Genomic DNA, 21139 nt, shown 5'->3' on the forward strand with positions numbered 1-21139 from the left:
AAACCTACAACCTGTATTTTCTGATTTCTGACAATCCCTATTGGCTATACCCTCCTTTGGTCAGCCATCTTCACTTGAAATGGAGCATCCTCATATTCTGTGATGCCCAATCTTCTATAGATAGATTCTGGCAAGATATTCACTCTTGAGCCCCCATCAAGCAGTGCTCCTTTGATATGATACTTGGCAAACTGCACATCTAGGATAGGGACCCTGTAGTCCACATCTTCTCCCTCAGCTTGACCCTTCTCTTGTTGACTTTCTTGATCAATAGTCATAGCATTACTTGCTTCCAATTTGTCATTAGCTTAGCTTTAAATGCTGGAACTAGATTCAAAACTTGCTCCACTGTTAAATTTAATTAGGCCTTCATTAAGGCCTGCAGCACATCTTCATCTTCCATCCCTTCAGAGTGTTTCACTTCCATTGTGGTTTTCTTGTATATTGGCAAATCCTTCACATCAACAAGAGGCAACACTAGTATTACAGGGTGTTCTTTTTCTCCTCCCTGCATTTTGTTTAACTCTTGAACAACACCTATTCTTACATTTTTCTGATCTACCCATTTGATGGGCTCCTGTTCTTTCCTGTCTTTTTCACGTAACTTTTTGTTATCTTGATTCTTTGATCTTGTAATTGCTAGTAAACTAGTTGTTTCCTTATCCTAGACCTCTTCAATTACTATGCACTCAGAACAATCACAATTTCGATGCATTGTCTACTTATGTTTCATGTCTCCTCCCTGACAGCTTGTATCCATCACTTCTTCAATGAGTATAACATTCAACTGAGCAGGAGCTTGATTTTGTTGATTCTGATTCCCTTCCTGAGGTCCATCATAATTCCTCTCTCATTTCTATGTTTGCACCACAACTCACACCGTGGACCCTATTTATGGCCTTGCCCTTATTAAGATATAGGCCTTGGAGCCTTAGTGAACAAGGGTGTAGAAGGTGTGTGGGTGTGAATGGTCCTAAGGGAGCCACCTATTAAAAGACTAAGGTCATGTAAAAGGGTAGGAGAAGGGTGTGTGTGTGTGAATGGACTTAAGGTCCACTAGCTCACCTATTAAAAGACTAAGGTCATGTAAAAGGGTAGGAGAAGGGTGTGTGTGTGGATGGACTTAAGGTCCACTAGCTCACCTATTTAAAGGTGAAGCTAGGAGGCATTTTGTATGGAGCAAGAAGCCTAGTTGTAATTAAGCAACTTAATAAGCAAGATATTTTCTTGTATTTTGTGAGTCCCTCTCCTCCACATACTTGATCTAGCATGAGAACCACGAATTCTAACACCACCTAACCCTTAGGACCATTCACACCCACACACCTTCTACACCCTTGTTCACTAAGGCTCCAAGGCCTATATCACACCTTCTACACCCTTGTTCACTAAGGCTCCAAGGCCTATATCTTAATAGCCCTCCACAGTAGTTGCCGGTGAGATTATTCACATTTCTGTTTTGGTTGTAATTGTTGTTAAAGTTTCTATTATTGTTGAAATTCCTTTGCTGACCACCCCAATGGTTTGCAGCCTGATTCATTAGTTAACACTGGCCCTGATTCTGATTTTGGCCCTGATTATTATTTTGATTTTGATTCTAATTCCTTCTTGGATTGCCTGGGGGTCTCCTGTTCTGATCTACCCCAATTTGATTGACTTGTGGGTTCATCCCTTGATTTTGTGTCTGATGATTCACAAGCTAGATTACCTTGCAACAAGCATCACTCTTGCAATGCACATGTATAGATGGGCTCAATCGCCATTCTACCATGAAATCTTAGAGAATGGCTCTAGGGAACATAGGATAATCTAGCTACCACACATATGAGAATCTAGGTTAGAACTAGGGCGAAGCTATCAGCAGAGGATGTAGATTTATTCTTGGTAGCTTGACCCTTGCGAGAGAATCTAACTACTACACACAAGAGAATCTAGCTTGGCCTTAGGGCCAAGCTACCATGAACAAATATACATCCTCTTTGCTAGAAGCTTAGCCCTAGGGCCCAGCTACCATCAACAAAGCAACACTAGGTAGTTGATGTAGACTTGTTGGTGGAGCTTGTCCCTAGGGCCAAGCTACCAGCAAAGAGGATGTAGATTTTTTCATGGTATCTTGGCCCTAGATCCAAGCTATATTCTTCTACAAGGGTCACTCTTGCCATGCACAAGCATAGATGGTCCCAAGGGCCATTCTACCATGCAATCTTGAAATAGTGCCTCTAGAGAACACAGGAGAATCTAGCTACTACCACACACAAGAGATTCTACCTTGGCCCTACAGCCAAGCTACCATGAACAAATGCACATCATATTTTCTGGTAGCTTGGGTCCCTAGGACTACGCTACTAGAGAAAAGATGGTGTTGCTTTCCTGATGGTAGTTTGGCCCTATGGCCAAGATATCAACAAAGAGGATGTAGATTTATTCTTGGTAGCTTGGCCCCAGGGCCAAGCTAGATTATTTTGCAAGGGTCACTCTTGCCATGCACATGCATAGATGGGCCTAAGGGCCATTATACCATGCAATCTAGAGAGAATGGCTCTAGGGAACACAAGAAAATCTAGCTACCACACATACAAGAATACAACTTGGCCGTAAGGCAAGCCTACCATGAACAAACCTACATCATTGTTATTAGTAGCTTGGCCCTAGGGCCAATCTATCAACAAAGAAGGTATTGCTTTCTTGATGGTAGCTTGGCCCTAGGGTCAAGCTATCAGCAAAGAGGATGTAGATTTATTATTGGTAGCTTGGCCCTAGGGCCAAGCTAGCCAGATTCTCTTGTAAGGTAGGTTGTCCCTAGATTCTCTTGCAAGGGTCACTCTTGCCATGCACATGCATAGATGGCCCCAAGGGCCATTATACCATGAAATCTTGAGAGAATGGTTCTAGGGAACACAAGAGAATCTAGCCACCACACATAAGAGAATCTAGCCACCACACATAAGAGAATCTATCCTGGTCTTATGGAAAAGCTATCATGAACCAAGGGCCATGATAGCAGCTTGGCCCTAGGGCCATTCTACCAGCAAAGATGGTGTTGCTTCCTTGATGGTGGCTTGGCCCTAGGGCCAAGCTACCAGCAAAGAGGGTGTAGATTTGTTCATGGTAGCTTGGCCGTAGGGCCAAGCTATATTCTCTTTTGCAAGGGTCACTCTTGCCATGCACATGTAGAGATGAGCCCAAGGGCTATTCTCCCTTGCGATCTTAAGAGAATGGCTCTAGGGAAGAAAAAAAGCAATTGCACACAAGAGAATCTAGGTTGGCCCTAGGGCCAAGGTACCATGTAAAAATCTACATCATGTATGTTGGTAGCTTGGTCGTAAGGCCAATCTTCGAGCAAAGATGGTGTTACTCTAGTGATGGTAGCTTGGCCTTGGGGCCAAGATACCAACAAAGAGGATGTTAAATTGTTCTTGGTAGCTTAGCCCTTGGCAAATCTAAATTCTCTTCCAAGGGTCACTCTAGATTATCTTGTGTTTCTTAGGGCCATTCTTAAGTACATCGAAATACAAGGGAGTATAGAATGGCTCTACAAAAAACAAGATAATCTAGATTGGCCCTAGGGCCTGAAAAGATGCAGGGGGGAAGAGAGCTTGAGCTCTTGCAAGCACACACACACACTCACAAAACCCTAATACAGAACACACAAGGTGAGAGGCTGAAAATCTTCTTCTTCTCTACTCAACACTCAACACACCATATACAAGAATAAGAGTACACACAATATGAAAGGTACTCAACCAATACATACACGGGTTCTCTATAGTGTGAACCCGACTAAATGAGCTGGCGCTATAACTATGCCAGTCTCTAGAGTGGCTGTCACATAGCCTGTCATCCCACTGGCCGCATATCACCCAAGATCTCACCAACCATGCCAGTGGTGTAAATGTGGGGCCTATCCCCCAGGCGGGTCATCAGTGGCCACCGCCTCACTAGACGAGCTCGATATCTCAACACTCCCCCTCGAGCTCAACTCCATCTCATGTACACCAAGCGAAGCCCTGAATCTGCGGAGCTTCTCTGTACCCAATGCTTTGGTGAAGATGTCAGCTACCTGATCCTCTGTGCTAACATAAACAAGGTCAAGGTCGCCTGCCAAGACCTTCTCTCTGACGAAGTGGTAGTGGACCTCTATGTGCTTCGTACGAGCATGAAAGACTGGGTTCCTGGCCAACTGTATACTGCTAATGTTGTCACAGAAAATTACAACTTGTCTATCCACTGATAGACCCAAATCTGCAAGTAGCTTTCTCAACCAAGCTACCTCACATGCTGCCATAGCAGCTCCTCTGTACTCGGCCTCTGTACTCGATAGAGCAACCGTAGGCTGCTTCTTGCTGCTCCAAGTCACAGCAGCACTCCCCAAAGAAAACATGAATCCACTGGTAGATCTTCTGTCTGAGATATTACCAGCCCAATCAGCATCTGTGTACCCATGTACACATATCTCTGTCCCAGTCTCATAGAATAGTCCACAATGCAAAGTAGACTTCACATACCTCAGTATGCGTCTCACTGCATCCAAATGCGGTTTCCGTGGAACCTGCATAAACTGACTCACCAACCCAACAGCATAGCTCAAATCTGGTCTGGTGATCGTCATGTAGATCAAACTTCCTACTATGCGTCTGTACATAGTAGGATCCTCCAAGATTTCTCCTGAATCTGCACTCAACTTGCCATTCTGATCCAATGGCACAGAAATAGGCTTACAGCCTGTCATACCATACTTGGACAACATGTCCAAGCCATACTGTCTCTGCAGTAATCCAATACCATGTGGTGACCTAATCACCTCAATGCCCAAGAAATATCTGAGCTCCCCCAGATCCTTCATCTCGAACTTCTGTCTAAGCAAGATCTTTACATCAAAGATCTCTGCATCATGGTCCCCCGTAATGATCAAGTCATCTACATAGATGACAACAAGCACAACCCCTCTATCACCATGTCTCACATACAATGAGAAATCTGCATTGGCTACATGAAAGCCAATAGTGACAAGATATTCAGAAATCTTATCAGACCATGCTCTTGGTGCTTGCTTTAAGCCATACAAGGCTTTCTTCAACCTGCAAACATGCTCGGGGTGACCCACATCCTCATACCCAGGTGGCTGCAACATATACACCTCTTCTTGCAAATCCCCATGCAAGAATGCATTCTTTACATCCATCTGATGTAAAGACCATTGCTTTGACGCAGCCACTGCTATCACAACTCTCACCGTTGCCATCTTGGCAACTGGGCTGAAAGTTTCCTCATAATCAATCCCATATGGCTGCGCATATCCTTTGGCTACCAATCTAGCCTTGTACCTGTTTATGCTTCCATCACTGTTATGTTTAACTTTGTACACCCACTTGCATCCAATGGCTTTCTTGCCTTCTGGCAATTGCACTAAATCCCAAGTTTCATTTCCATATAGTGCATCCATCTCCTCATCCATAGCTTTCTCCCAACACACATTTCCAACAGCCTCATCAATGCATGTGGGCTCTACAACCTGCACAACCTTTGCCATATATGCATAGTGATGTGCCACATAACCGTCATATGTAAATCTCTGCACAGGGTTCTTCACTCTCCCTGATCTTCGCAGCTTTTCATTCATGGCTTCCATAGCCTTCTTTACACCAGGTGTTCTCATAGTTGGGATCCCAAGCTCCTCATCAAGGCTCATATCTGAGCCACTAGACTCTCCATCAACATGAGAATGCCCTGCAGAAATGTCAGGCATACCAAGGGGCTCAACCACTTTCTCTTTTCCTTTACGTGATGTACTAATCACATTTGCAGGACTAGTATTATGACGCAACCTGCCACTCCATGGTCTATCAACAGACCCACTAGATGAGGACTCTCCTGGTCCACTCAAAGACTGTGATTGCTGACCTGCATTCTGTGCAACCACACTTCCACTCACATCAGCCCCAATAGCTTCTTTTTCAGCAGCATACCAGCTGCTCATCTCATCAAAGACAACATCCCTGCTTACCCTCAACTCACGTGTAACAGGGTTATAACACCTGTATCCCTTTTGCTTAAGGGAATATCCAATAAATACACATTTTTCAGCTTTCGGATCCAGCTTAGTTCTCAGCTCATCTGGTACATGCACATATGCAATGCATCCAAAGACTTTCAGATGAGACAAATCTGGTTTTCTGCCAGTAAACCTCTCCTCTGGAGTTACATCATGTATGGCTGCAGTTGGAGTCCTGTTCATGATGTATACTGCTGTAGAAACAGCCTCAGCCCAATAGCAATGCGGCATATTCTTCTCTTCCATCAATGCTCGTGCAATCTCAGCAATGTGCCTGTTTTTCCGCTCAGCAACTCCATTTTGTTGCGGAGTATATCTGCATGTGAACTGTCTCCGAATACCATTCTTCTTCAAGAATTCAGAGAACTCATTGGAGAAGTACTCTCCCCCTCCATCTGACCTTAGGCACTTTACATATTTCCCTGTTTGCTTTTCAACCAAAACTCTGAAATTCTGAAAGTGAGTGAACACCTCACTCTTCTCCTTCATGAAATATACCCACACTTTCCTTGTGTGGTCATCAATGAAAGTCACATAGTACCTGCAACCTCCCATAGATATGGTCTTTGTAGGACCCCATACATCTGAATGCACAACATCTAGTGCATTTCTGCTCACATATCTGTTACGTGGAAACACATGCTTTGTTTGCTTCCCAAATTGGCATGCTTCACATATTTTCTGCATACCTTCCACTTTAAATTTTGGCAGCCCTGTCACAATTCCTTTTGTCTGCATAGACTTCAATCTCTGCACATTCACATGACCAATCCTTTTATGCCATATGTCTGTGTCTGCAACAACTCCTGAACCATTTGCAAACGTTGCAGCACTCATTTCAGGCATGTCTACATCCAACGTAAACATTCTGCCCACTCTGTTGCCTTTTGCAACCAACCTGCACTTGTCTTTAAAGTCTTCGACATAACACCCATCAGGGTTAAACCTAACCTGCAAACCCTACTCAATCATCTGGCCAACTGAAACCAGATTCTTTGTTATGTTTGGTACATGAAGTACATCTGCAAGGTACTTCACTTTGCCATCCTGCATAGACAATGGCACATCTCCAATGTGGGCAATTGGATGAGCAGTGTCATCCCCTGTTTCCACAAAACCTGGTCTTTCCGGGTTTTTCATCTCCTTGAATTACGCCCCATGACTCATCATGTGATTCAAAGCGCCTGAATCCACATACCACACATTATCTTTTTGTGCTGCATCAACAAGCAGACGAGCGTTCACAAAAATTGATTGAAACATCATGACAGGACACGACAACAACATATAAACACATCAAGAAGATAAAACTTAAAATCAGCTCGAAAAACATCTTGATGTCATTAATTGTTTGATTTTCACAGAAGGCAAATGAGTACATTGGATCTAGCCAACTCGCTTGATGAGCTTGGTGAAAGCCTCGTGGGTGAGAGTCTTTACTGATGGTTTGTCACCAATGCGTTTGGCTATCTCTTTGGCATCAGTGATGCCTTGTCCAAGGCTAAGGCCACAAAATCCTAGGAAAGACCCTGCACTTTTATCACCAAAGCTATAGATAGCTGCTTCCCTATTTACAAGAATACATTTATGGGCATTTTGGGCTATAGGGGCTTCAGACAGGATGGCGCTTAGGGCTCTGCACTTCAAAAATTCAGCTTGTGCATCATTTGAAAAGTCGTTGTGAATTACGCGAAGCATCTCGGCATTGAAGCTCGGGATGTAGTGCCATAGCGCAGCATCTTTCCCCTCCACCTCCTTTCGTGCTCCACCCTTTCGGCTTGTGAACCAATCCATTTCTCTTGCGGTCTACAAAGTAGATAGAAGAATGAGTTGACTTCAAAAAATTACAAATTAAGAAGGGAAGAAATTGGGTGTACTACCTCAGTGGCATCATCATGATCCGCAAGGTCTGCATCACTAATATTGATGCTCCCGAGGCTGACGGAATCCGAAATGGCAAGCGGCTTGTGAGGGGCAAAGCTAGTTTCTGGCACACTCTCGTAGAAATCCTTGCACTGGGATATTTGTACAAGAGTCTCTGCCACAAGGGACTCTATTGAGGCATGATTTTTCGGGAGCGCAAGCACCTTTGTGACATCTGCGGAACTGAAGTCAATGCGGATGTCATCATCTTTGGACGGCTGTTGTGTGTCTCGCATGCCCGCGTACATAGCAATGACTGAGAGAGTTTCATCCTGGTGCAGCCCAAGGACATGGGCGATGTCATCCAAAAATAAGAACTCTACACCTTCTACTATGATGGGGTGTAGAGTTCGCACTTCGAGCTCTGGAACTTCATCCATGACATCGTCCCCTTCGATGTCCCGTTTCACAGCCTCAACTTGCGGCTCTTCCGCCAGAATCACAAGTGCAAGAGATGCTTCTTGCACTGGGGTGACAATCTCCTCCTTTGGGTCAGCTTCCTTGATCAAGAGATAAGGTGTGGCTTTCTTTGGAGGAGTGGCCTTCCTCTTTCCCTTGCTTTTCTCTGTTCCCTCCAAGATCAGGAGGGCAAGAGTCATGTCCCACCTCAAAAAACTTGTGCCGATGTTGCCCATTCCAAGACCTACCAGGTTATCTTCTTCCTCCTCCCTTAGATATGCGCTACTAAGGCCTTTGAGGAATCTTGCAAGCCTGAACCTGAAATTTTTGTCCGCTTTGTAGGTATGCTTGATAAGATCCACAGGCACCCAAGTTCCCTCCTCGTCTTCAAAGTTGACACAATATTCAGCCATGTATGTGTCCATGTAGCTAGTGAACGCCCCAAACACGTCATTATGGAGTTCGGCGGTGCCTTCCATGTCAATAGATGTCTGAAAGATGGGTGCAAGCTTCTCGATCAAGTGACCGAGGTCAAGCTTGTGCAATTGAGATAGGAGAGCTTGGGCGGGGGTGGCCATGCTTGAGTAGCGAAGAAGGCGAGGGGACCGCAAAGATGCCGAGAGTGAGGAGATGAACTCAAAGTGGCCAAAAGTGACTTATAAAGAGGTCTTTAAAACTTTTTTTATGTTTAAAAACTCACTTAAAACCTCCAAAAAAATAAAAACACGCGACAAAACTTAAAAGTGCACAAAATTGAACGCAAATTACGAGTAGCCAAAATTGTTTTGAATTAATCTCTCAAAATCTGTTACATAGCTTGCTTGATATGGATACATCTGGGGAAGGGAATGCTTTTACAAAAGTAAGATGCCTCTTTCCTCTTACGTAGAGGTGTGTTATCAATCACAAATGAAAAGTCACCTTGCAGGCCTAAGTACTCCCTTAGGTTCGCCATATTCCAATCAGCATTTACTACGATATCCCACACATCAGCTTGCGTGCTAACATGTACATCAAGCTGTTCTGCATCGTTGATGTCCGAATCGAGTGCTTGCCATTCGCCTCCAGTCAGCTTCCAACGTCTGTAAGGAAAGATAATAGAGAGTTGTTGCTTTCCAAGCTGGTACCGAACGACCATCTTCTCCGACACCACCATGCACTTTATCTTGTCACCTTGATGTTGAATAACCTTCAAATCCCACGAAGGTGGCAAAAAGGCACTCATTACTGTGCCTCCCTTTGCAATCCACATTGTAGGAGTCCGGTGAACATCAGCCTCCTTGAACAAAAACACAAACAAATGTAAAGGCATGAAGAACGTGAGAGTCGCACGATGTGACCCATAGGTGCACTTCATTGCATTGCACACATCAATCTCAATCCGACGTCTGGTTAGTGCAACCAAAGTATTGTCGGGCTTTGGCCAATCATGGTCCGTGAGACTTGGTGTAGGGAGCCTCCGTAGAGTCCCAGAACCATCTCTTGACGTGGGTACAATATACTCTGCATGAAAGAAGAAAACTAAGCGCTCTAAAAGCTCTGATGTTGAACAACCAGTATATAGTAGCTTGCCGATTTCAAAGTGGTGCGCCTCAAAGGTTCCAGAAAGGGCCTCTAAAGGCTCCCATTCCACAAATGTCGACGGAAAGATGTCTGCACAGAACATTACAAGAACACACTTGAAAAAATCAAGCTTTCGTAACATGAAATGATATTAGCATGTCTCAGTGCAGCCCATAAAACAAGAAGCACAAATAAAACTTACAATTTGCAGGAAAGCGTTTGTGATTGGCATTGTCAACACGGAGTTGCGATGCCTTGTAGACGTGTTGGATCATCACCTGCTTACTTCCGTCAGCCCCCTGCTTGAGATCCACTATGCGACCCTTCCAATGGTGTGACTTTAACCCTATGTATCTGCGAGAGACTTTGTGGGCTCCCCTTGTGCTTGGACGCATCGTCACCCACATTCCTTTTGCAAAGGTGCTTGTAACCCACAAGCCAGTGTCATCTTGTTCGTTGCTGCTGCTAAAGGACTCCACTCTTAAACGAGGTCGGCGACTCATTGTGCTTGGCTAACCGACTAAGCTAAATGCTATGAAGTTGTAGGTGTGTGAGAAGATCTCTGCAACCTAATGCTAGCAGAGCATATAAGCTGGCAAGACGAGTCAAGAATGTGTATAAGCTAGCAAGAGGAGAGTGAAGAATGTGTACAAGCAAGAGAGGATGGACTTGATGGGAAAAAAAGGACTGTTTTCCAAGCTTTCCATAGCCAAGAAGATCTCTGCAACCTAATGCTAGCAGAGCATATAAGCTGGCAAGAGGAGTCAAGAATGTGTATAAGCTAGCAAGAGGAGAGTGAAGAATGTGTGCAAGCAAGAGAGGATGGACTTGATGGGGGGAAAAGTGGACTGTTTTCCAAGCTTTCCATAGCCAAGAAGGCACAGAAAGATAGATCTAACTTTAGGAGGGAAGGGGAAGGTAGAATGGGGAGGGAGGAGGCCAAAAAAGATTCTTTTAGTTAGAGAGAGACTCAAAACCGAATTGCTAGTTTTAGAGAGAGGAAGAGGGAGTGGGGAGAGGGAAAAGTAGCTTTAAATGAGGGATAATGATGGGGGGGCATTTCTGGCCCTAGCGCACTTTTTGAGGTGGAGTCATTTATGCCAGTTTGAGCTGTCTTTATTAAAAAAGGTGGGAAATTTGATTTTATTGAAAGATTTTGCATTTTCAGTCCAATTTCTTTAAAAAAAAACGTATGATTCAAGTTTGACCCCTACATATTAGGGGCAGGGAAACCCAACATTTTTCTCCACATGGCCTTCTCCCATTGCACCATTCCTTAATGACTGTCATTAGGCTTGGGGCAAATTAAAGGGCCCAAGAAGACCCCAAACAAGTCCTAATGTCTAGTAATGGTAGCATGGCCCTAGCACCAAGCTACCAACAAAGAGGATGTTAAATTGTTCTTGGTAGCTTGGCCCTGGGCCAATTTAGATTCTCTTGCAAGGGTCACCCTAGATTATCTTGTGTTTCCTAGGGCCATTCTAAAGTACATTGAGATACAAGGGAGTAGAGAATGGCTCTAGGGAACACAAGTTATGGTAGTTTGGCCTAGGGCCAAGCTACCATGAAAAAATATACATAATCAAGAGGATGTAGATTTGTTCATGGAAGCTTGGCCCTAGGGCCAAGATACCAATAAAGATTCTCTTACAAGGGTAACTCTTTCCATGCACATGCATAGATGGGCCCAAGGGCCATTATACCAAGTAAGCTTGAGGGAATGGCTCTAGGAAAGGCCAATATAGATGGGCCTAAGGGGGTAAGGGCCTAAAGACGATGTAGATTTGTTCATGGTAGCTTGGCCATAGGTAAGGCCAAGCTAGATTCTCTTACATAGAGCACTCTTGCCATGCAAATGCATAGATGGGCCCAAGGGCCATTCTACCATGCAATCTTGAGAGAATGGATCTAGGGAACACAGGAGAATCTAGCTACCACACATAAGAGAATCTAGCTGGGACCTCGGGCCAAGCTACCATGAACAAATCAAGATCATCTTTACTGGTAGCTTGGCCCTAGGGCGAATCTACTTGCAGAAGATGGTGTTGCTTTGTTGATTGTAGCTTGGCCCTAGGGCCAAGCTATCAACAAAGATTATGTAGATTTGCTCATGGTAGCTTAGCCCTAGGGTGAAGCTAGATTCTCCTACAACGTAGCTTTGCCCTAGGGCCAAGCTAGATTATCTTGCAACAAGTGTCACTCTTGCCATGCACATGGATAGATGGGCTCAATGGCCATTCTACCATGAAATCTTGAGAGAATGGCTCTAGGGAACACAGGAGAATCTAGTTACCACACATATGAGAATTTAGCTTGGCCCTAGGACCAAGCAATTAGCAAAAAGAGGATGTAGATTCATTCTTGGTAGATTGACCCTTGCAAGACAATCTAACTATTACACACAAGAGAATCTAGCTTGGCCCTAGGGCCGAGAAACCATGAATAAATCTACATCCTCTTTGCTAGTAGCTTGCTACATCAACAAAGCAGCACTAGGTAGATGATGTAGATTTGTTGGTAGCTTGCATAGATGGGCCTAAGGGACTAAGGAGGATGTAGATTTGTTCATAGTAGCTTGGCCATAGGTAAGGCCAAGCTAGATTCTCTTTCATAGGTCACTCTTGCCATGCAAATGCATAGATGGGCCCAAGGGCCATTCTACCATGAAATCTTGAGAGAATGGCTCTAGGGAACATAGGAGAATCTAGCTACCACACACAAGGGGATCTAGCTTGGACCTAGGGCCAAGCTACCATGAACAAATCAACATCATCTTTACTGGTAGCTTGGCCCTAGGGATCTACTTGCAGAAGATGGTGTTGCTTTGTTGAATGTAGCTTGGCCTTAGGCCAAGCTTTTAACAGAGATGATGTAGATTTGCTCATGGTAGCTTGGTCCTAGGGTGAAGGAAGATTACCAAAAACCGAGCATAGAAAAATCGAGCGAGGACCCAAACCAAGCGGCAAGAGACCGAGCAAGCTGTTTTGACATTGTCATTTAGAACTCATAGTCATATCTTAAAGTTTTAGATTCTCAAAGAAAGTGCATACACAAGCCTAGTAATGGAATTCTCCCTCACAAGAACAACACAACAATAACTTACAACATAGCAACAACTTATTGACATTAGCAAAAGAAACTTATATTGTCTCAATCAAGAAAGCACAAACATCATTCAAAATGCGACTCTGTTTTTAATGAACCAAAAAAGGAATGACAACATATAACCATCTATAAGACACTAGAAGAAGAAATTACAGATGTCCCAAAAGTTACTGACTTATCTATGGTGCAAACCTAATTTCTTGCTTTACATAATTTCTTGCTTCCCTGCAATTTTTGCATTTCCGCAATGGATCAAAAAATCCAACCAAATGCCAAACATCCCTTATACATTCCTTTTATATAACACTAGTAGAAGGAATACTGCGGTGTCCCGAGAGTGCTTGACTAAGCTCTAACTTTGTAATTGCAGCTTGGTGCATAAATTTGTGTATTGCAGGTTGCAAACCAAACACCCTAATGAACACAAAATATATATGCTCACATGGCACGTACGACTCTTTTTTCAGATCCCTCAAAGAAAACTCTGGACAAGAGCACCTTGGAAATTTGCATACATTAACCGCAAAGGAGATTCCAGATTTCTTTGAATCAGTTGTTGAAATCCAAAAAATCTGTGACTCTGCTTGACTGACAACTGTCTCACGCACTACCTCTCCTTCCATTATAAGTGCTCTGTTAATGCAATCTTGGCTTGCCTTGCTTATCTTCTCCTTCCATCTTACAATGCGGCCATCACCTCTGCTCATTGGGCGAACATTGCATGGTGTTGTCTGAATAGTGGAAACACTGTGTTTTACACCCTCCAAAATAAAACCCGCGTTGATGAGTTTGGTTGTCTCTTCCGTAGACAAACATGTGCCTCTAGCAACCTTCCAAAGAAGAGGAGCTGGCCCACAAGACTTCTGAATCTGCTCATCCACTCTAGCTGAATGAATTACACTCGATGGACAAAAGTAGAACATCTGCCAACTCTCCTTATCCTTATACTGTCGACGTCCTTTGAAGCAAGGTGCAGGAATACCCTTTAGTGGCCCTTCCTTCTTGTCAAGAACGAAAGCTCCACAGCGTTTGGCTCTCCCTTCCAAAATACCCCAGCATGTAGATTGACATTTGGGTGGTGTTCTCCGGATAGCCCATTCTTTCACATCAACCTCACTCTCTTTTGGGATCCCATGAATGCATGAAGCACCCCTTTTGGTCTTGGAACATGAATAGTAACGTTCTCATATTCTGGCCGATGACTATCTGTATCAAGTATAATTTTTGCATCCATTTTTCTTCTCTTGCGCATCACACTTTTCAGGACTGTCCTCTGAACATCTAGAGCAACACTATCGTGTTCCTCCAACACTGTTGATGCAAGGTCCAAAAGATTTTTTTTTTGCTCGAACCCCTTCGTCTCCGGACATAAATCTTTTCTTAATTTGATTTAAACTCCCAGACCCCTCATGTCTTCCTGTCAAGTAGGCCTTATAATGGGCACTTTGCAAGACTGACACGGCAAGGTCTGCACAACTGAAGCAGAGAACAAGCTAACTTGTTGAGCGTATCTCAAAGCTACTCGCATGGATGCATGCTTAGACTCTGAGAGATTAACCGTAGGCACAAATGGACCTCCACCCCCTTGTGTCAATACCCATTTTGCCCAGTGAAATCCCCGCACCTCCCACCAAGATAACCATGTCTCTAATGAATGTAGCTCTGTCTCATGCGCATGTCCCAAACTCCAAAATGTAACAAGTTTGTCCTTTGCTGATGCTGCTGACACTTCACTTGGTGCATCTCTCCACCGTTGACACAAATCCTTATGCTCTTCTTGAAATTGTGGTTTGATACAAACTCGTGTATGTTCCAGTGTACTCTTTTCTCCCAGTGAAAAGAACACGAGCGTTCCTTGAACATCATCACATTCCTTTTACCTTTATTGAAAACAGTACGCACTGCAAGCCAATTTGCTTGTGCCTCATCAGCCCCATGAAACCTGCAAACTCTGCACTCTCAAATCCACATTGCTGCAACCTTTCATTCATCAAAGTCCAAAATAAAACCTGTGCATTTGTATTCTCCACCTTGAACTCACCTACTGCAATTGTAAGCAATTCTCTGACATAAGGGTGATAAACATGTGCACTCATTGTGGTCTAGCCACTTGTCCTGTGCACATGATCAAAGTGGACAAATTGTTTCTCTAATGGTCCACCCGACCTCATTTGATTAACCAAGTGGATCCCACTTCTAGGACCCACAGAGAGGACATCTTAAATACATGAGGCTCCACATTGCTTGCCAGCTCGTTTGGAAATAAGAGGCTATGAAAGAAAGGGTATCGCCTATTTGTTTGCCAGTAATGCTTTGAGCCCAAGAACCGATCCCTTCACATTTTGACGGGCAAAATCCATGGATCTCTGAATCCTAATCAAATACCAAAAGTCAACCATTGCAACATGTGAGTTTCAAAAAAATGTAAACAAAGTTTAGACCTAACCTTTTTCTTTGTACAAGAGGTGTGACTCTTTCCAGAAGCTACTCGACCCCCAAATCTCCCATATCAGGAGTGATATCAGTGTCATCAAAGAGCATGTCCATAATTATATCTTGAGCTACACCTGTCTCAACCTTTTTACACTTTGCATAAAGGTCATGGGAAGCTCTATCTTGCACCAAAGTATACACAAAAGTCTCATTTGTTTTCGACACCCCAACTGCCACCACTGGATGCCTGTGACTACCTCGATGTATGACACATCTTGTTGTAGTAGTTCTATCTGTAGGGTAGCAATAATAAATAGAAGACACACAAGGCCAAGCATTCTAGTAAAGTAGAGCAATGTCGACAAACTAAAGTGCCGGTTTCAGAACTTAAAAACCCATTTTTGGGCACCTGTTTAAGTTTTCCCTTCCATTGAGATTGATTGCTTCCCTTCGTCCGCTCATAATATGGGCACTCCACATTACAACATCTTAGATGCCCCCCACAAGAACTATGCCTAACAACACCATCAAAACATTCCTTTGTACATGTGTTATACTCCACCCACACATGACCATCATATCTTTGCTCCATCCCAGCCATTGGCTTACCTTGTGGTGCAATAGGGAGCTCAAAAACAATATCCCCATCGTACTGTGATGGAAGCTCATCAACTTTCCTAACTTTAGATGCATTCATTAAAGCATTGAGAAGAGTGTCGTTAACAAGCAATCGTCTAATCAGAGACAAGATACTGAGAACTTTATTTTATATGGGTGTCCCTAAACTAGATAGACAGGGTTCAAGGATTGATGGAGTTCCCAAATAGGAAAAAGAGGGATTTTTTACTGATGAGAATATATACCCACCATCATCTCTACCATGTACAACATCATTGGAATGTAGAGATAAAGTAGACACAATGCATTCCCTTGGCATTGTTGCAGTAAGTTTAAATGCATAAACACCATCAGCTAGCTTTATCCTAGGCACTACACTGCTTTGATTCTCCATTGATAAGTTATTATTACCTAAGGGGAAGTAATCTTGAAGCTCTCTCTCTGTCAAAATAACATCTTCTGAATCAAAACGGACGGATAAAATTTTCAAAGAGCCAAAGCAAAGAATATCAATGGCGTGCACCATTGACAAATGTCTAAAAATATATCAAGAAGGCCAAAATCATTCTCCCTTTTCGAGATATGAGTAGTACTGATATCTTCCAGATATGATTGCATTTAAAACCGAATATTTACACCACTAGTATATGTCTTTTTCAAATAACTGAAGAATGATTACGATGCATTTAATGACTATATCTCCACTAATATACACTTGTACAATCAATTCATAGCATTTCAATGCATAATATATAAATAAAAATAAATACATATATAAATAATACATAATATATACCAATCTCTATCCATAGCTCTCACTCTAACTCTATATATATCCTTTTCAAATAGCTGATTAATGAGTACGATGCATTTATTGAATATATTCGCCCAACCCACTAACTAAAAGCATTCTTTCACATGGTGGCAAGAGGACCCCTATTGCTCTTACACGCATACCTCATCGCATGGCATATTCTCAAAACTGCGGGGTCGTCTCCCGCCAACACCTCTTTGCTCTGCTCTTCTTCTTTTGCCTCCGCCAAACCTCTGCTTTCTCTTTTCTCAGTTGTTGCAGGGCCTGATTGTTTCCCTCTTCGTTTGTCTTTGCACCCCGGTTGTTGCTGCAATGCTGCTCGACAAAACCGGCATTTACATGAAATTTTACCGGCTGGATTTTAGAAAAACCGGCTTCCTCTTCCGCGAACCCCTTCTGCACTGCCGCGGCCCCTTCTTCTATGCTGTTAGGTGAGCTGCGGCCCCTTCTTCTCCGTGTTATGCACTCCCCTTAGCCCCTTGCCACCAAGGGCAAGAAAGCCCATATGCTGGCATATAGGCTTTCTTGCCCTTGGTGGCAAGGGGCTAAGGTCTCATTGTCTCAGTAATCAACCAAGGAGTGAGTGGTTGTGTGAGTGTGTAGCATGGGGGTCCATCATCAGAGGGTTGCGAGTGCGCAGGGGTGTTCTGAGTAATCAACCAAGGAGTGTGCGTGTGTTTGGCTTGGTGCCGTAGTGTGAGGGCACAATATTATAAGGCAAGGGTTGAGTGTGTTGTGTGTTTTGAGTATGGGATAAGAAGCAGCCGTGGGTGTGCCTGTGTGTGTGCGTGTCCAGTAGAGGGCATCCATGGGCTTTTGTGGGAACAAGGTGTGAAGGGTGAGTGCATGTGTGGGTGGAATATGAAGCCGAGGGCATGAGTGTGTAGCCGGCGTAGCAGTGTGAGGGCAAGAAAGCCCATACGCTGGCGTATGTGCTTTCTTGCCCTTGGTGGCAATAAGCCCCACCAAGGGCAAGAAAGCCCATACGCCAGCGTATGGGCTTTCTTGCCCTTGGTGGTAGGAAGGAGCTAAGACCGTGTGCTTGGTTTGAGCCTCGCTTGCATCACGTATATTATGCATGTAAGGTTTGGTATAGAAAAGTGCAAGTCAATAGCTATCCTTATGGAGCCTCACTTGCATCTCTCTCTTGTTGATGTAAGTGAAGAGTTTGATGTTCATACTCATTGTGGGTTGCCTCATCTATTTACTAGCAACAAAAACCATGCGGATATTCAATGTCTAGTTTTGATTTTACTTGCAAATTTATGCATTGGCCAAGCACAAAATACTAAGGGCATGGTTTCCTTATTGCCACCAAGGGCAAGAAAGCCCATACGCCAGTGTATGGGCTTTCTTGCCCTTGGTCGCAAGTTGCTAAGGCCATAGACAATGAGACCTTAGCCCCTTGCCACCAATCTTATGATAGGTAAATTTAATAGGATTGAGTAGAGGAGTTTAGGATGCTTGCCACAATGACCATGATCTTGATTACCTCATGACCATTTTGTGGCCATGATCTCAATTTTCTGAAATGTTAGAGAATAATCATGCCTCCACGAAAGAGACAACAAGCAAAAAAACATAGGGAGTTCAGGTCTCTTGCAGTAAGATTTTACATTCAATTGTTGCAGCTTTGATTTCTTAATATTTCTCTGTGAACTAATGATTTATAATTCAGCCAACGAGCAAGGAGAAAGAAGTGTGTGCATCTAGTCCTACAGCAGATGAGAGAGGCGGCAATGATTTCTCTCCTATCCAGGTTCTTGTTTGTATGCTTTTTCTAGGGAATATTTTATGTTGCTTATATTGAGTTTGCTAGTTTCTAAGTTCTATGTTTCAAATGTTGTTTGTTTTGTGTTTGATTAATGTCTTCCTAGGTTTCTAAAAGAAGACATAAAGAACAAGTATTGTCTCAACCCGCTAGTAGCACTATGCAGTCCATGTGTAGTGAGAAAGAAGAGCAAGGGGAAAATGAGGTGGTGGAAATTATGAAAGGTGGAGATGTATTAGCTAAATGCAGGGTTTTAGATGTTTCAAGGTGCCCACCCATTCCCCTTTGTAGGATGTTTCCATACCCTAGGGTTCCAGGTTTGAGAAGTGACACTTCACTACTCAAAATAGCCTTAGAGGGTGAAACTTACTATCCAAAGAAGGGTATTTTCATTGTCTCTGTTGTCTCCCCTTTGGGTGTTGCGATTCCGATGACAAGTGAGATGAGGGCTTCATGGGATGCCCACTGGCAGGCTATAGATAAAGAGTTTGAGAATGAGTTGAGAACCAAGAAGGGGTTGTCTTTTCTTTCCAATAAAATGTTCTATGTGTGGGAGGGGAACCATCGCACAGTGGCTTGGATGGAGCTCATTTTACAGAGAAATATAAAGATGATAAAGAATGGCATTTGAGGGTCTTTAGCACTGTTGTTGATCCAACTAGACTCAGTGAAGTCTCCTTGCTTGCTGGCTTTCTTCGCATGAATGAGTAAGTTCCTCTCAAAACACAATGCGCATGTGATCCTTCTCATTAAATGCATCTGTATTATTTTTTTATTTTTTTTGGAAGCTTGAATGAGCATGCAGTCATAGTCACAAATCTGAAGGATACATTGGTCAATGCTGCAAATATTTGTGAGTGTGACATTAAATCCTATTTACAAGAGCAACCTGCTAATGTGGCTAAAACCTTGGAATCCAAAAAGAAGCTTGAATCAAAGACTTCACCCCCATGGTATCCACCATTGGCTAGAGAGGATTTGGCCCAGCTTGTTTACCAGGTAGATATATATTTGGGCTCTTTCTTATTATGAGAGGATTAGAAAGTATGGTATGCAAGGATTTCCCCAAAATTTTGTAGGTTGAGTTTCAAAAGGAAGTAAGGACCAAAGTAGTTGAAGTGACAAAAGGTCTAAGTGCAGAGGAGAGGGCTTTAAAAGAAAAGGAGATCTCCACTGAGTTGCGACGAAAGTACACTGATTGTAAGATCCCCGTCCCCACTGTGCAACGGATTCTGGGTGCTAGCAGCGGAAGCAGCACATCTTGTGTGGGGCAGGGTCCTACACTCAGGGCCTCGCCCACGGATATCCGAACAGGTGACTAATTCCTCGGTTCTTCCAAAACCGAACTTAGAAAAACTTCCCTTGCCCGGAAAGCACAGGCGATTCCACCAGGATAACTTTTTCCCTAACGTAGTCAAAAGCCTTAATTAATTGAATTGATCTAACCAAACTCGTAAGTTCCATAGTCAGAACAAGTGACAGATTGCACTTGGATCATAGACAGAACAAGTGACAGATTGCACTTGGATCATAGAGACCAACGCTTTTTTCCCTTGTCAAGAGGCACAGCCATTGATTCCTATCCATAGAACAATTACTATCCGGGATTTGCTTCATCTAACGTAATATAACAGAAAGGAGTCTAATTTTACGGATCCATCAGTCTAGCCTAACCCCATCCAGTCCCATGGGTTAGCCAACCGCCCAACCACTGTAGTGATGGGATCCAATTTAGAATTTGGTTAGGTTTTGTCTTGGGTACCAGGGAAAAGAGTTCCCAGGCCCCCTAGCCGGAAGTTCATGCAAACATAAAACTAGTCACACCACTTACACACCCAATATGAAATTGCCTTTTTCTCAACATTAACTAACTTTAAAACAATCCTTTAATGAAACCATTATGTCACTGATCACTATCCTCAAAATCTATGTTTGAATCCATATTTTCAATCATTCATTCATCGGTGTACTTATGGCATCATTGGCAACCAAAACGCTCACCACCTGTTCACTCAGGGGCCTTTTCGATAGTTCCTAGCTCATAGTAACTGGCAATGTATTCACATAACAAAATGGACTCTCCGTGGAAGATCAGCAAGATCAACCAATAGATCCATATAAAAGAGCCATGGACTCATCCGGTGAAGACTAGCAAGGTCAATTAACCAGATCCATGCCCGGTTTCAGAAAACAACTCTTACTCCTTATTCTAACATCTTCCACGATGCACGTGTGGGTATCTTCGACGACCCAGAGCCCGAGCACCGTATGGTCAGCACCCTCTAGGATCCTTCGCAGGTCACCTAGCGCTTCACTCATAGGCTGCTTCCTTGGTCCCTCATCCACCGCACAGGAAGCTCACCATTTAAATCGAACCGAGGCTAGTCAAGACCTCGACCGACCTTGCTACGCGAGATGTCCTCCATTGACTCTCCATTCAGCAGTTGCAACTTTATCAGTT

This window comes from Cibotium barometz, chromosome 19 (assembly GCF_041138505.1).
Source record: "Cibotium barometz isolate CiBa-2024 chromosome 19, ASM4113850v1, whole genome shotgun sequence".
Classification (NCBI taxonomy): domain Eukaryota; kingdom Viridiplantae; phylum Streptophyta; class Polypodiopsida; order Cyatheales; family Cibotiaceae; genus Cibotium; species Cibotium barometz.